We start from the raw sequence: 17,323 nt of genomic DNA, 5'->3' as shown, positions 1-17,323 counted from the left end.
TCCTGCTCCTTCCCTGGGGGCCACACCAGGCTGTCAGTGTTCTGCCCAGGGCCCCAGACAACAATGAACCAGACGAGCAAAACCAGGGTGGATGGTGGCCACCAGTGCTTGCCAGAGCAGATCTCCAGCTCAGCTCCAGCACAAGAGCTGCGAGTTCCCTTCTGATAATCCCTGCTCAGAGCTACAAGCAGGTCAAAAAACGTCTGGTTTGCTTTGCTTCTTATTGCCAAGAGATGTGTGGAACTGTTACCTGCCAGGCCCCTGGATCAAACTGTGCACGTGGATCTCTCCCTTCTTCTAGGGCACATGAACATCCTGCATCCAGGGATCATCAAAGAGGTCTTCCAACGATGGCCTGTCCAAGGGTTGCATGGACAGACACCTCTTAATAACATCTTGGCACTCTGTGAAGAGAAACCAGAAAATGCCAGTCCGTTGGAGAAGGGTCCTGTCCGATGTGCCCCCTCCCCATTCCCATGCCCAGGCCATGCTGGGTGTGCTCAGAGCTGTGCCTAAACTTCCCCATGGATTCTCTGTTTTGGAGGAGAGCAGGACATGTGCCACCTCCTCAGCAGCTGCCAGAGCAGGATGCTCATGAGCCTGCTGCTCTCTCCCAACACTGCTATTCCCCCTGTGCCACAGAGATGAGGATCCACCTTGAGAAAGCCGTCGTGGGAACAAGATCCGCCCCCAGATGATCTTCCGGCCCCTCCTGAATGGGTGCTTCCCAACGACCAGGTGGTACAGCAGGAGGCCCAGGGACCAGATCGTTGCTGCCTCGCCATAGTAGCATCTGAGCTGGGTCCATTCTGGTGGGCTGTAGGACGGGGTTCCTGTGGAATACAGATGGAGTTCATCAGGGGATGCTGCTGCTCCCAGAGCCTCGCCCCAGCATCCCTGGGCATGTGGGGGCTGCACCAGGGGAACACAGGGTGACCTGCTGCCCTCTCGCCAGAACCTGTTACTCATGGACAAACTTGGGGTTGGAAAAGAAGCCCCTGGGGTTGGAAGGAGGCAGCAGAAGCCCTGGGGCGGTCCAATCATGACATGCAAAATAAAACCATTCTCAGTGGTGGGAAAAACCACTCTCATCCCTCCCTGCATTGCCCCCAAATAACAATTACAAGCCAAGGCAAACAAGGAGACTGGAGCAGTCCAAGTCCTTCCTCACCTGCACACCAAACTGGCTGGGGCATGGGGTCTGACCCCCCTCACTGCTACACTCATTGGGGTTTTTGTTGGACTGGCTGCCCCAGCCCCAGCCCAGGGCACAGTGGGAGTGAAGGTGTTCAACAGGGCTGCAAGCTGCCCCCCTTCTACCCCCACCCAAAAGTAACTTTGCTGAAGAGTTAATCCCATGCCTGGCAGCAAGAGAGGAGGCCCTGGTGCTACACCCAAGCTGGGCCATGAGATGCCTAGGAGCATCCCCTGGGAGGGCTCACCTGCAAATTGGGTGTAGGCTGTGTCTTGGAGGAAGGTGCCACAGCCAAAGTCAATCAGCTTGGCCTGTCCGGTGCACAGGTCGATGAGGATGTTCTCTGGTTTAATGTCCCTGTGCAGCACCCCGCAGCTGGTGCAGTGCCGCACGGCCTCCAGCACCTGGCGGAACATCCCCCGCGCCTCCTCCTCCGGCAGGAACCTCCGCTCTGCCAGGAAATCCCAGAGGTCCTGACACCGCTCCGGGCGCTCCAGCACCAACAGGTAGTCGTTGGGGCGCTCAACCCACTCCAGGAGCTGGACGATGCCATGGAACCCAGTGGACACTTTGTCCAGCAGCACGATCTCCAGGGGTGCTCTGGTGCCATCGGGCTGCAGGAGGACCACGATGCCATCAGTGGGGCTGAAGCTGTGTCGGGGCTCTGGAACCCCTCACCCAGCCCGGGATGATCTGCCTCCCCCGCTCACCCCTCGCCCGCTCTCCCTCCAGGACTCCTGGCGGTTTCCACCCTGCCGGGCCCAGGCTTATCCTCACCCGGCATGCCCCGGGTTCTGCCGCTGGCCCCGCGCACTCACCAGCTCGCCCCAATGACGGATGCGGTTCCGTGAGACCCTTTTGATGGCCACCTGCAAGCCAAGGGGAGCAGCAGGCTCAGCTCGCTGCCCGCTCTCCTCCTCGTCCTCCGCCCGCCCTGCCGAGCCCCACCCTCCTCCTCCTCCTCCTCCTCCTCCGCTAGCCACTCACCGGGGCTCCGTCCGCTAGCCGCGTCCCCGCGTAGACGCTGCCGAACCCGCCTGTCCCCAGCACCTCACCAAGCCGGTATCGCTCCTGCAGGGCCTCCTGCGCCTTCCCTGCGGGCGACACGCGGCCGTCAGCGCTCGGCCCGGGGCCACACACGGCCCCCGACCGCCTCTCAGCCGCCCCGGGCCGGGCATCCCCCTCTGAACGGGGCACGGGCGGCTCGGGGCCGGCGGCCGGACTGCCGAGCGGCGGAGCTCGGGCTGGGGAAGGCGCAGCGGAGGCGGCGGGAGCGGCCGAGCCGCGTGTGTCCTCCGCGGGCCCCGGGAGGAGCCGGTAACGGGGCCGGAGCTGGGGTCGGGGCTGGGGCTGGGCTTGGGGCCGAGTTCGGGTGCGGGATCGGGGTCGGGGTCGGGATTGGGGCCGGGGTTGGGCTTGGGGACGCCGTCGGGGTTGGGGCCGGGTTCGGGATTGGGGCCGGGGTCGGGGTCGGGGCTGGGGTTGGGGCTGGGGCCGGGACTGGACCCTGCGTCGGGGCCGGGGCCAGGCTCGGGACAGGCGGAGCCAAAGGGTGGCGATGCCGCCCCAGCCCCAGCCACTGATGCCCGCCCAGCAGCGCCATAGCCAGGCTCGCCAGAGCCGTGCGGAGGCGAGAGCGCGGCAGGAGGCCCAGGGGCGGGGAGGGGGCAGCCCCGGCCGGGGCTGGGGGCGAGCCTAGGGCATGGCCCGGGCTGGCAGGGGGAGAGGGACACCGGGAAAGGAGGGGACACAGGGAAAGGGACAGCGGGAGAGGAGGCGGGGAGTGGGATATAGACACCGGGAGAGGCTGCGGGACACTGACGGAGGGTGAGGGACAGCGGGAGAGGGAAAGGAGGAGCAGGAGAAAGGGACGGAGAGGGTCGTAGATTGCTGGTGCTGCTATCGCTGCCGCCGCTGCTTTCGCTGCTGCCGCCGCTGCCGCTGCCGCCGCTGCAACTGAAGCTCCGGGGCCGTTAGTCCCAGTGACCATATGTCCGAGTGGCCGTTTGTCCGTTCCCCGCTCGCCCCCGCGCGCCCCACGGCCGAGCCCCGCGCGCCCCCGGGGGCAGCCCCTGAGTCTGTCCAAACACGGGAACTTTGCCGTGTTCAGCCCAGGTCCAGAGGCTTAACTGCTGCACAGTGGCACAGCAATCCCCTTGGCTGCTGTTGTGCATTGTCCCTGCTGAGGGTCAAACACTAGTGGAGCACATTCCCTGACTCTAGAATTCATTCCCAACACAAGCACTGCACTTATGTCTCCTGCATTGCTTTCCAAACAGAACGGGGGAAGACAAACTGTGTGTAACTCATGGTATTTCAGGGAGTTTAAAACTTGCTAAGCCATAGATCTTAGAGGTGAGATCTGATTGCAATTAATGGCATGGAGAAGTAGTGCAACATGGAAAAGGGGAGTATAGAAATAAATAGAGGAAAACACTGTGGATTGTATCCTTACATTTTCATTTCACTTCTTGAAAGCTGTTTCAGTTTTCCAGGAATCTTCTCCACAGTCCTGTTTGCTCTTTTCACGAACCTTTCCTGGAGGGAAGGAATTGCAGGGATTATTGGGCAGCGCTGGCCCTGGCCGGGTGCCAGGTGCCACCAAAGCTGCACTGTCACTGTCCTCACAGGAGCAGGACACAGAACTCAGGAGGAAAGGCTCGTGGGCTGGGATAAGGGCAGGGAGAAGTCACTCACTGGTCACTGTCACAGGCACAACAGACACAAGTGAGGGAAATTAAGGGAATTGAATTCCAAGCAAATCACAGTATGAGAAGGAGAACTAAAACAAACCCTAAAAAACCACCTTGCTCACCCCTCCCTCCTCCCAGGCTCCCAGCCTCCACCTGCAGCTCCTCTGCTCTCTCTGCATGGGAAATATGTCACCAGCCACAAACTTTGGTTTTGCCTCATCCCAGGATCTCTTCCTGGAGAGGAAGAATTTTCTCCAGCAGAAATTTAGAGCTCAGCAGCATTTGAGGCTCAGGGTGTTTCTCCTGCAGCTCCTTGTAGGTCTCCTCTGCCTGTGCTGGGTCTCCTGCATCACAGAACTCTGCCAGCTGCAGCTTTGCAAACATCAGCTCAAGGTCTGGATGTTCCTGAACAATTTGCTCGAGGTCCTTGGGGGCTGCATCCAATGCATCCTTCTTGTCTTCCCCCTTTGCATGGAGCCAGTGGCCAGGGCCTGGCAGAGCAGGTGGAACCTGGGTCCTGCTGCAGGAGCTGGGGTAGCTCCAGGACTCGCTCTGGCCGCTGGGGCAGCCACAACACAAGCCGTTGCCAGCCAGGAGCCGAGGGCTCCGTGTGGCTCTGCAGGACCTTGTCCCTGGGGCTCGTCTGGATCAGCGGGGGCAGCTGGGCTGCACTTGGCTTCGTTTGTGTCCCTGCTTGCCCTGGGACAGCAGCTGCCCAGCGCCGAGGGGACAGCAATGGCACCAGGGCAGTTTGGGGTGAGGTTCAGTGTCTGTGCCTGGCATAAATCCCAAATCCTTCCCGAAGGAGCAGAGAGTGCTGACAGAGCACAGGATGCTCTGCTGAGCACGGGATGGACCAAGGGTGATGTGAGACAAAGCCGGGATGGGAGTCAGAAATAAAAAGAAGAGGACGAGCAGGCAGGAGAGGAGGAGGAGAGACAGAGGAGGAGGAAGAGCAGGTGGGGAGGAGGGATGGAGGAGGGGGAGCGGGAGGAAGAGGAGGGACAGAGGAGCAGAAAGAGAAGCAGAAGAAGCAATCACCACGTGTGTCCATCGCTCTTTCTGTCCGCAACCCTCGGCCCGAGAGCATCGCCCTTCTCGGGGCATCCCGCAGGTGAGCGGGCAGGGGGAGCTCGGCCCAAATATCTTGGGCGGTGCCTGGGGTTCTTTTTGGGAGAGGGGGATTTTGGACCTTGTAGGACACCAGATCCGAGACCCAAATAACTTTGGTTGATCCTGGGAGGGTTGGTTTTTTTTGTGTACTTTGTGGGGGGCGGGAGGAGGGGGGGGATGTTTGGATCTCGCAGGACTCCAAATGTGAGTCGCAAATGCTCCTTGGGAAGATATTGGGGAGTAACACAGACGTGAGTTTTTCGGGGGTCCTGGTGGTGGCTGCAGGGAGAGATGGGATGGGATGGGATGGGATGGGATGGGATGGGATGGGATGGGATGGGATGAGATGGGATGTGGATTGGGGTGAGGGATGAAGTCTGGGGGAGGGGGATGGGATGGGATGGGGTCGGGATGAGGCAGCCAAAGGTTGGGGGTGATAAAGCCGGGGGACCCCACTCCTTAGGGGCTTGCAGGACATCCGGCAGCTTTGAGGGAGTTTTGGGGTACCCCTGATCCTTCGGGGGTGGCGCTGGCAGCGGGGGGACACGTGGCTCCAGCACCTCTGGACCCCACCTGCGCCCCCCTCGCCCCCAGCGCCCCCGGGAGCGGAATTTGGGGAGAGGGGAGGTGGGAGGCGCCCACGCCGGGCCCCCCTTGCTGTCCCGGCAAGCGGGGGCCGAGTGCGGGGGGAGCCCCGCGGGCATTGCCCGGCCCTGCCCGGCACGGCTGATGCCGCCCGCCCGCGCTGCGCACTGCTCCGGACTGGTGCTGCCAGTGCCGCGCGGGGCGGGGCCGCTTTGGGGACCCCCCAGGGCAGAGCGCTTTGGGCTGCTTTGGGGCTCTGGGCACCTGCAAAACCGACGCTGGGCACGGGAAAAGCGTGTGGGGACAGCTGGGGCCCTACTGGTGGCACTGGTGGCGCTGGGAGTCCCCCCGGCCGCGGGGTGAGCGGGGTCGCGGTGAGAAGGGGGGCGGGGGCTGGTAGATGGGAAAGGGGAGAAGGGGGGCTAAAAGATGGGATGAGACCCCCCAAACCGAGTGGGAGGGGAGTGGAACCCTGTACAAATCAATGTTTAGCAAATATGTTAAAAGGCACTTAGAATGAAGAGGGATGGAGGGGTTTACCTTTTGTAATGAGGGAAATAAAGGAAAAAGCCCACAACAAAACCCACTGGGGAACTGAGTCCATGATATCTAATCTCTGAAATTCTGAGCTTGCTGTGGGATAGAGTGAAATTGCAAAATCGATAACAGTGAATTGTTGAATTTATTTAAAAACAATCCCAGAAATAGGAAAAGGCCACTTCCTGGAACAGTTAAACAGGAAAATTAATCTAGAAGTTATTGGAAATGGATTTCTCTGAATTACCCAGACAAATTTGGAATCAGTATGTTTTGGTAATGATGGACAAATTTTCCGAATGGCCAGAGATCTTTCCCTGTTGCACCAATAAATCCAGGGAAGTGGTAAAAATTGAGCTTAATCAATCATGCCAAGATTTGAGGGCCACTTGGGTTGTCTTCAGAGAGAAGTTTCCATTTTATAGCAGATGTGGTGCAACAGCTGAGCAAAAGCCTGGGTATCAAAAGGGACTGACACAGCCCTTGGTGACCACAGGTGAGTGGGAAAGTGGAAAGGATGAATCAGAATTTGAAACAACAAATTAGTAAAATGTGCCAAGAAACCTCTTTAAAATGGCCCCAGACCCTTCCTCTGGCTCTTCTGTGAGTCAGAATTCAGCCAGGGACACAAACAGTGAATTGCTGTAGGGTTGGCTGTACCAAAGACCATCAGTTCCTGGAGAAATCCATTCAAAGGGAGAAACAGATGTAAATCTATACCTGATTTCTTTAGGAAAGGAGTTTATAACCCTGCTGGGACCAGTTGCTGTGGATGCCCCTGTTGATCCATTCCAGCCTGGGGATTTTGTGTATGTAAAGAGTTGGAGCTCTGAACCCTTAAAGGAAAAGTGCAAAGGAGCTTTCCAAGTCCTCCTGGTAACCTACACTGCCCTCAGGGTGGAAGGAGTCAAACCCTGGGTTCATCACACGCAGGTAAAACCAGCAACCACACATTAAATACAGCAGAGAGAAAACTGACTGATACCCTGGACCCTGGGGGGTTTGTATACATATATATAAAATACATATATATATATCTTACTGTTTTAGAAACAGGTATAGAAACCATATTATTAACCTCTGGGGAGGGGAATGTGGTGTTAAAGTTAGTGCAAGATTTTGGCAGATTACAGAATGTAACCCCTATGACAGCTTGTTTGCCAACACATATTCTCTGCAGAAAATCCAATTCCATGGGGAGCTTTAGTCAGCACTTTGACAAAAATCTGGGAACACATGTGGGAAGGAAGTAGCACCCAGGGCAAATGGAAAGGGATGGAAGGAGGATATTCCTTCCAAAGGAATTCTTAGACATCAGAACAATATTGTTGAGAATTGGAATATCTCAAAACTGGATCTGGAAATCACCTCAGGTAATAGCTATTGGCTGACAGATTGCACTGATACCCCTTGGGGATGTCAAATCCCAGAAGTATGGAACAGCCCTCAGACAGGACAATGGGAATATATCCAGCCAGTTCAGTGGTGTCTGGACTGGGAAGGGAGCCCAGGCCTCCCAGAGGACCCCTTCCAGGTGGGTATAAAATATCCTGATTTAATAAGATCAAGGCCAAAGGATCCCAGGACAAAGGAAAAGTGGAATTGCATTTGGATAGACACTTGAACTGTTTGGAATCCTGAGGTACAGTGGCTCATGGCTGTGGCCCAGGCTCTAAGGCTGAGATGTGTTTGTAGAAATTATTCTGCCTTTCTTAATGACACTTGTTAGGTCTCACCTAACAAACAGCTCAGCTTGGAGAGACACAGACTGTCAGCAGGACATGGTAAAATCATTAGTTCCCACAGGATGGGTGGGAAGTGATGGAATTTGGAGCACACATTTGCCCTTGGGGGAATCAAGAGCACAATGGACACTCGGGGTATTAAGGTTACATCCCTTGTGGAAGGAGTCACCCCTGGGAACCCAACTGTGGGCAAAGGTTAAAGGGGATGAACCTTGGAAACATCCCAGCATGGGAACTGCAGTGGGATGGATTTTAGAATCCATCTTTACTCCTCAAAGATCTCAAAGATCTGCCTTTAGGAACAGACCAAACACACACCATTGGACTGCAAATGGGAACTTTAGTAAATGCAACTCAGTTGGGGTTTACTGAAATAAATGGTTTACTGAAATAAATGAACAATTGCAAGCCACAACTAAAATGACTTTACAGAACAAACTGGCATTAGATCTTTTGCTGTTAACTGGAGTATGTGGATCCTTGAATTGAAACAACAACACTTGTTGTGTGCACATTCCAAATGTGATGCTGAATTGGATGATCAGGCAGAGAGGCTAATTTTTTTGCTGCATTCAGCAGGGAATTAAGGGGAGGATTAGAAAGTAACTGGTTAAATAAAATATTTAAAGGACTTGGATTTTCTCTGACTGATTGGTCGGCCTTACTTTTGTAAAGTATAATTGGGATCACAGTAATAATTGTGATTATGATACTTGCTTTAAGCTGTGTGAAGAACATGGTTGGGAATGCAGGTGAGGAACTCGTGGGATGTGAGTAAAAGAGTAGAGTGAGGCTTATGAAGGCTTGAAGGGAAGAGAAGCTTCCCAAGCCTCAAAGGAGGGGAATGTTGCCAGATGAAGGATCATTTGCACGTGGTGGGTTCATACAATGCTTATTCTCCAAAACCCCACGGCCCCTGGAACCACACAATGCTTATTCTGTAGGAAGCAATCAGCCCAGGTGTGCCAACTTCTACCAGCTCACCAGGCAGTCAGGTAGGACTTTGGGGTCACCAACCACCAGGGACCACCAAAGAGAGCCCCAGGAGAGAAGAACAGATGTGCAAAGGGTGGGGGGAAATATGGTAATGATTTTGGGAAAAGATGATCATATGTAAGTTTATTCTGGGACAATCACTGAATAGGTCTGTAAAACACAGGATAGAAACAGGAACTTTCCTGTGCTCAGCATGCACAGCTTTGGGAGGAGCTCTTCCCTGTGCATCTGGCCAAATAAAGAATGCTGCTGCTTAATGCTGCACTGGTGTTAAGAAGGTTTTTATTTTACTGAATTTTTGGGAACACCTCTGTGGCTGTCATAGAACCACAGAGCAGCTGTGATGTCAGAAAGGAGCTGTGTGACATCACAGAACGGGTTGTGTGAGGTCATCAAGCAGCTACGACATCATAGAGGGAATGAGTGACATCACAGAGCAGGCTGTGACACAGAGGAGGCTGTGTGACATCACAGAGAGGGCTGTGACATCACAGGATGGTGATGGGACATGGTAGAGTGGGCTGTGATATCACAGAGCTGCCTGTGGGACACCACAGAGTGGGCTGTGACACTACGGGGTGGTGGTGTGACATCACAGAGCAGGGTTGTGACATCGCAGATAGGGCTGTGACATCGCAGGGCAGTTCTGTGACATCACAGAATGGCTGTGGGACATCACAGAATGGGTAGTGACATGCAGAGTGGGTTGTGACATCAAAGGGGGGACTGTGTGACATCACAGGGCAGCTGTTAAATCACAGACTTACTGTGTGACATCATAGAGGAGGCAGTGACATCACAGAGTGAGCTGTGACATCACAGCGCAGGTGTATGAAATTACAGGGAGGTATGACATCATAGAGTTGTCTGTGACATCACAGGGTGGCTGTGTGATGTCACAGAGGGCTGGGTGAGGTCACTGTGAGGTCACTCCGCCCCACCCACCTTCACAGTTCCCCCAGAGAAGTCCAACACTGCTCATCTGACCCCAAGCACTGTCCCACCTGCAGGATCTGCTTCCCATCAGCCTCTTTCTCCTGCAGCCCCAAGCCCAGGTTGGTGCTAAACAAAGGGCACTGGCTCAGGGTCATCCCCCAGCAGGGGCTGTGCACCCCCTCTGCCCCCTCCCCAAATTCCCTCCTGGGGGAGCAGGAGCTGGGTCAGGAGCCCTGTGGGGAGGGAAAAGGGGGTGACACTGGGATGGGGAGGGGTCACCCACGCTCTGGGGGACACACATGATCCCTGGGGACACCCCTCACCTTCTCCCACAGCACCAGGAGGATGAACCCCAGCATGGAGCCCCTGAACCCTGGCAGCATCTTGGGGGGCAGCGTCTGGGGGCTGCTTTGGGGGTCTGGGGGATCACAATTGCCTCAAAGCCACTCCCAGCTCCATAGTCACTCACAGGCCTCTTAAACCACCCCACAGCTCCTTCTAGGATCCTCCCAAACCACTCCCTGCAATATAAATGCTCCCAAGAGACACCATAACCCCATTCCTATCTTCCCCAAGACCCACCCAAATTCTCTCCAAGACACAGAGCCAGGCCAGGACCCCAAAACTCCCTCACAGACCCCACCAAGACCCTTCCAAGCACCACAAATGCCCCCAAGAGCCACAAAAGCCCCTCCCAATCCCCTCAGGAGCCCCTAAACCCCCTCCCAGCCCCCATCACACTGACCACAAGAGGTTGGTGGACAGGAACATCCACAGCTGGGAGCAGCTTGGCCACTTCAGCAGCAATTTGAGCACCTTGGGGGGGCACAGCCCAAATGGGGAGACCCAGGCCAGGCATTGGGACAAAAAACCAGAATTAATGAAGAACAGATGGGCTCAGGTGGACATGTTTTGCTGGCACAGCTATGAGATCGTGGCCCTGTACCCCAGCCTGGGCAGCCCCAGAACACCCAAATCCTCATTAATTTTCCCCTGAATCTCAAAGTCACCCACAAATCCCAGTAAAATGGTGCAGCTTTAGATCACTTTGTTTCATTTATTTAATTTTACCCCAATTTTGGCTGTTTTACAGGATGAAGAAGGAAATTATTCAGGTTGGAAAAGATCTCTAAGATCATCCAGTGTTGCTTGATGCCACCAGAAGAAACAACTGGACACAGCAGGTGACATTTTTTAGGGGATATAAAGTTAATAAATCAGCCCTTCCCAAAGAATTTCCGATATCAGTGTGAGTCCCGATGGATGTTCCTGCCCCTGCGTTTGTCCAGGTGGCTACAGGGAATCAGGAGGATGTGGAAGCCACCAGCCAGCTGTCTTCCCAGTGTGGGTCCCTGCGAGTGTGGGTCACCAGGGCTCTTCCCAACGTAGGTGCTCCAATGGGGGATGAAGTTGGAGCAGCACATGAAGCTCTTCCTGCAGTCAGGGCACTTGCAGGACTTCCCTTACTGGTGGCTCCGTTGGTGTTTGGTCAAGTGAGAACTGCTGGAGAAGCTCTTCCCACATTCTCCACACTTATAGGGTCTCTCCCCAGTGTGGATGCACCAGTGGGTGATGAGGGTGGAGTTGTTCTTGAAGCCCTTCCTGCACTCAGGGCAGTGGAAGGGTCTCTCCCCTGTGTGGATCTGCCGGTGCAGAAGGAGGTTGGAGCTGGCCAGAAACCTCTTCCCACATTTGGAACACTCCTAGGGTCTCTCCCCACTGTGGACCATCTGGTGCTTGATCATGTGAGTGCTCCAGTTGAAGCTCTTCCCACATTCCCCACACTCATAAGGCCGTTCCCCAGTGTGGATTCTCTCATGGACGATCAGCTCAGACCTCCTGCCGAAGCTCTTCCTACATTGCCCACACTCAAAAGGCCTCTCTCCAGTGTGGATCCTATGGTGGCGAATCAGGCTGTAGCTCTTGCTGAAGCTCTTTCCACATTCCCCACACTCAGAGGGTCTCTCCCCAGTGTGGATGTGCTGGTGGCTGACAAGGTGGGAGTTGAGCTTGAAGCCCATCCTGCAGTCAGGGCAGCGGAAGGGTCTCTCCTCTGTGTGAATCACCTGGTGCTTGAGGAGGTTGGAGCTGGTGTGAAACCTCTTCCCACACTCGGAACACTTCTAGGGCCTCTCCCCAGTGTGGATCCTCTTGTGACCCTGCTGCTTGCTTTTCTTCCAGGACTGATGGAGATGATGGACATCCTATATATATGTTCTATTAGTTGCTGTTATGGCCTTTTGTAAATATGTTTTTTAAATTTTAGTTTTTAGATAGAACCTTCCACTGTAAATACGTTCTGTAGATCGTTGTTTTTATAAAGATTCTTCTGTTGTAAATACCTTTGGCAGCTTGCTGTTGTTGCTGCTCTTCTGTAAATAAATTGTCATTTGTTTTCCACTCCACAACGTTCTTTACAATTCCTCTGGGCACAAGCCACATATACAGAATTGTGATTTGGGGTTGCTCCAGGTTCCTGGGGCTGGAGGTCTCTGGGGTTGCTGGCACGGCCACCCCAGGGCTGGGGCTCTCTGTGCATGGGGAGCTTCCACTGATGCCACTGCTGGCACTGGGCACTGCTCGTGTTCCTGGGCTGGTGCAGAGCAGTTTCCCCAAGAACAAAGCTGTCACCAGCAGAGATTGGGCTCTGGCAGGAGCAGCCTCTGCAGCAATGCCACCAAACAGGTAAAAAACCTTCTGCCAGCCTTCCTCCTTGAGCCTTTGGGAGTCCTGGGCTGAGAGCTGGCATCAGGCTGCAGGGATGCAAAATCCCTGTCATGCTCTGAAGGCCACGACAGCCTTGGGAATTGCTGGAGCCAGGCTGCGGGGAGCAGCTTTTGGAGCTGCAGGGCCTGATGGTTAAGGCTTGGAGCCTCCAAGGGCTCTGGGCTTTGCTCCTCCCATGCATTACATTTCTGTGCCATTGTTCAAGAGACGAAAGCCAGGCGAGATGATCGTGGCGCTGCCCGATTTCCTGCTGCTGGCAGCAGCCACTGGAGCCTGTGCCCGACTCGGGTGAGCCCTGGATGGGGCAGTGCAGGCCGTGCTGGGCAGGGGCCGTGGGTGCCCGGAGGTGGCTGTACGGTCGGCGCTGGCTGCTGGCACAGAGTCCCGGCGGGGTGCGATGCTGGCAGCGGCAGGGCTGCGGGGCTGGGGCTGCGGGGCTGGGGCTGCGGGGCTGGGGCTCCGGCAGGAGCCCGAGGGCCAACAGGTGCCTGAGCTCAGTCCCTGCCCGGGCAGCGTCCCCTCCAAGCCCGGCGCTCCCCGAGCACGGCCGGGGCAGGCAAGGAGCTGCCCGGACACCCGCTGCCCACGGCAGCCGCAGCAGGGCCGGCAGCACCTTGGGGCAAAGGGGGCTCGGCCGGCGCTGGAGGCTCCGGGAGCCGAGCTGCTCCAGCTGCCAGCAACTGCAGAGCTGCCAGGATTTGGCAATCCCCAAGGCCAGTGCCTTGCCTGGCTGGTGGAGCAGAGCCATGCCTGATGTGCCCTGCTCTTCCCAGGAGCTGCTGAGTCTCCCGGCTGGGAGGAGAAAAGGGTGTGAATGTCTTTAGAAAGGATGAGAAAAGCGCAAAGAAGCAGTCAGGTTCTGGAGAGAAACGAGAGGGGTCTGTAGGAACACAAACCGTGCAGGTTTGTTACCGAACCAAGCTCGGCCTGCACTTGTGAACTCTAGGGAAAAAGGTGCAGGCTTGAGAGATTGATGGGGATTAATTTCTGGGCCCAGGGTGGGCTCAGAGCTAATTTCAGTGATCAGACAGCGCATGATGCGGGGTGGGGGACACACATCAAAGGGGGAATATGTAGTAGGTGGTTTGGGAAGCCTGTCCCTTCCTAGTACCTCAGCCAATGGGGAAAGGCAGAGGGCAATATCTGATCAGCACTTTCAGATTAAAAAGAGGCTGCACCCTCCAGACACTTGAGAGAGATATCGCAGGGGAATGGCTGAGCGAACTCTTTCCCTTTATTCTAATCAAGGGGATTTTTGCGGGACTTTTTTGGCTCTCTTGTGGACACTTGCCTTTGGCAGTGTGATTTTCCACACACGGGTGTCCCCAGGGGAGGTCGCTGGTCAGTGCCAGGGCAGGGAGATGCTCCTAGGTGCTCAGCAGGGTCTGGGCTGCTCTGGGCTACAGTGCTAACACATATTTTTCCTCTGCCTGTCGCCGTGCATTTGCGCTCCCCCTGCCGCGGTTGATCAGGGGACACGGCTGCCCTCTGCCCTCGTGTCACATAGAGCCAAGGCTGTGGCTCTGCTGGGCCTCCTCACCTGGGGACACCCGGGGAATAGATTTCAGAACACTTCCGTGTATTTGCAGGCAGTACTTTTCCCAGCAAAAGGACTTGAAATGGCAGTGTGGGTAATTGAGAGGCTGATTTCTGTGTTAGGAAGAGGCAAATTTGGATGGAAGTAAATCCATACCTCACCAGATCATTGCTACTTTTTTGTTTCTGCATACAAAGCAAGTCCTAGCTCACTCTGCCCTCTCAACAAGTGGAAGGAATCGAAAGAACTCTGTGTCAGTACCACCAATGCAACAGTGTAACTACAAAAAAGATTTGCAGTCAGCGCAAGGAAACATTTGTGTATCCATTGGAGTAACAGAATGACACTGAGCAGTTTCCCAGCACATTGAAGATTGAACTGGGAGGCTGCGGCAAAAGCAGTGGGGCTGGAGCTGGTGTGTGACCTGCGTTAGGAACTTTTGAAGCCTCGGATGGCTGGCGAGGAGACAGGGCTGTGATGTTTGCGTGCAGCCAAGAGAACAAGAGCTGGACACCAGCCTCACATGTGCATCCCTGCAGGAGCCAGCCCTGGGCAGTGGCAGCCCAGAACCCCCTGTGTGCCAGGGTCATCCCACAGCGTGGGCAGCAGGGCGGCGAGGACATCCTGCCTCTTTCCTCTCCTCTCAGGACAGCCCAGCTGCAGGGCTGCCTCCAGCTCTGGGCTCCCCAACAGCAGGAGGACAGGCAACTGATGGAGCAAGTGCAGAATAGCCCATGACATTGCTGAGGGCACTGGAGCACCTGCCGTGTGAAGACAGGCTGAGAAAGTTGGAGCTGTTGAGCCTGAACAAGAGAAGGTTGTGTGGAGACCTCCCAGCACCTTTGGAGGGTGTGAAGGGACTACAGGGAAGTGGGAGAGCAACTCTTTGTTGAGAGCTGTAGTGACACGACAAGGGCATGGCTTCAAACTGAGAGTAGGAATGGATTGGATGTAGCGAAAATATTATTTATTGTGAGTGTAGTGGGCAATGGCACAGGCTGTGCAGAGAGGCTTTGGATGTCCCAGCCCTGGAAACATCCAAGGCCAGCTTAGATGTGCTCCAGAGCATCCTGGTGTGGTGGGAGGTTGCTCAGGTTGGAGAGAGATCATGTGAAGAGCTCTGTCAAAGCCAAACCTTTTAAGGATTTGAACATTCTACGATCCTGAGCCCACAGTGCAGGGTGGCCCTGGAGCTCCTGTGACATCCCAGCTCCCAGAATTGTGATGTCACAGCCCATGTTGCAGGTGGAGCCTCCAGCTCCTGCTGTTGAGCACAACACAACCATTGACCCTGGAGCCAGCCAGGAGACCACATTGCGCCGTGCGCCCTGCACACTATTTCGCTACTCCCAATTTATCCATCAGTCCTGAGCTCGTCCTGCTGCCTGAGCCTCACCACCGATCCCAGCAAGGTGTGCTCTCCTGTCCCAGTGGAGGTACAGTGCCATTCCATGGAGCTGGGCACCCCCAACTGCCTGGGCAGGCTGGGGCCCTGTGGGGATGCAGTGGGACAGGGACCCCACCGTGAGCTTGTGCTACCTGATGCAGCCTGCCAGAGACACTGAGGAGGCCATGGAGGTAGACAGCGTGATTGATGTGGAGGAGAAGATGGATGTTGATGTGGATGATTTGGAGGAGGAAATGGAGGTGGACATCAAAGAAGAAGTGGAGGAGATGGACGTTGATGTCACGGAGGAAGAAGAGGATATGGAAGTGGATGTGACTGATGAAGAAGAACCAATGGAGGTGGATGAGAAGGATGAGGAGGAGCCCATGGTCCTGGGATGAGGATGGAGCCCCAGCAGCAGGACAGGCAGGTGCTCCCCATGACATGCCCACAGGCACAGCGGCTCCCCTGCCGCCAGGCTGGGGCTGGGCTGGGTGGCCCTGCTCAGGGACACAGCGCCCCGGGGGGATCCCCGGATTCCGGTGGCACAAGCGCCACCCCCGGCCTGCCCTGCGCTTGCTTTGGGCCACACCAGCCCCGTGCCAGTGCCTGAGGCATGGCTCCCAGCCCCAGCCAGGCTCAGTGCTGGCAGCACAGTGCCCCTGGGCCAGCGTGTGCCAGCCTGGGGGCACAGGGAATAGCCCTCAGGGCCGGGCTGGAGTGACCCTGCTGCTTCCTTTTCTTCCAGGACTGATGGAGATGATGGACACAACTTCCTGCATATATGTTCTGTTCATTCTTGTTGTTCACTTGTGTAAATATGTTTGTTAGATTTTAGTTTTTGCTTAGAATGTTCCACTGTAAATACGTTCTGTAGATTTTTGTTGTTATAAAGACTCTTCTATTGTAAATACGTTCTGCAGCATGTTGTTGTTGCTGCTCTTCTGTAAATAAATTGTCATTTGTTTTCCGGAAACACCTCAGATTTCTTTGCAATTCCTTTGGGCACAGGTAGTGTTTGCAGGGGTGTGGTTTGGGGTTGCTCCATGTTCCTGGGGCTGGAGGTCTCTGGGGTTGCTGGCACGGCCACCCCAGGGCTGGGGGTCTCTGCGCATGGGGAGGTTCCACTCACGCTGCTCCCAGCACTGGGCACTGCTCGTGTTCCTGGGCTGAGGCAGAGCAGTGTCCCCAAGAGCATATCTGTCACCATCAGGGAGGCGACTCTGACAGGAGCAGCCTCTGCAGCCATGCCACCAAACAGGTAAAAAACCTTCTGCCAGCCTTCCTCCTTGAGCCTTTGGGAATCCTGGGCTGAGAGCTGGCATCAGGCTGCAGGGATGACAAATCCCTGTCATGCTCTGAAGGCCACGACAGCCTTGGCAATTGCTGGAGCCAGGCTGCGGGGAGCAGCTTTTGGAGCTGCAGGGGCTGATGGTTAAGGCTTGGAGCCTCCAAGGGCTCTGGGCTTTGCTCCTCCCAAGCATTACATTTCTGTGCCATTGTTCAAGAGACGAAAGCCAGGCGAGATGATCGTGGCGCTGCCCGATTTCCTGCTGCTGGCAGCAGCCACTGGAGCCTGTGCCCGACTCGGGTGAGCCCTGGACGGGGCAGTGCAGGCCGTGCTGGGCAGGGGCCGTGGGTGCCCGGAGGTGGCTGTACGGTCGGCGCTGGCTGCTGGCACAGAGTCCCGGCGGGGTGCGATGCTGGCAGCGGCTGCGGGGCTGGGGCTGCGGGGCTGGGGCTGCGGGGCTGGCGCTCCCACAGGAGCCCGAGGGCCAACAGGTGCCCGAGCTCAGCTCCTGCCCGGGCAGCGTCCCCTCCAAGCCCGGCGCTCCCCGAGCACGGCCGGGGCAGGCACGGAGCTGCCCGGAC

The 17,323-nt window shown here is 55.9% G+C and overlaps 1 pseudogene; it reads right to left on the bottom strand.

Annotated features, from left to right (window-relative positions):
• Positions 1–246: 246 nt before the first annotated feature.
• On the bottom strand, positions 247–10,183 carry LOC146424138 (serine/threonine-protein kinase pim-1-like; annotated as a pseudogene).
• Positions 10,184–17,323: the final 7,140 nt, after the last annotated feature.

This window comes from Lichenostomus cassidix, unplaced genomic scaffold (genome assembly GCF_008360975.1).
Source record: "Lichenostomus cassidix isolate B80296 unplaced genomic scaffold, HeHo_3.0 HiC_scaffold_42, whole genome shotgun sequence".
Lineage (NCBI taxonomy): Eukaryota > Metazoa > Chordata > Aves > Passeriformes > Meliphagidae > Lichenostomus > Lichenostomus cassidix.
This window is presented reverse-complemented; position numbering and strand designations above follow the sequence as displayed.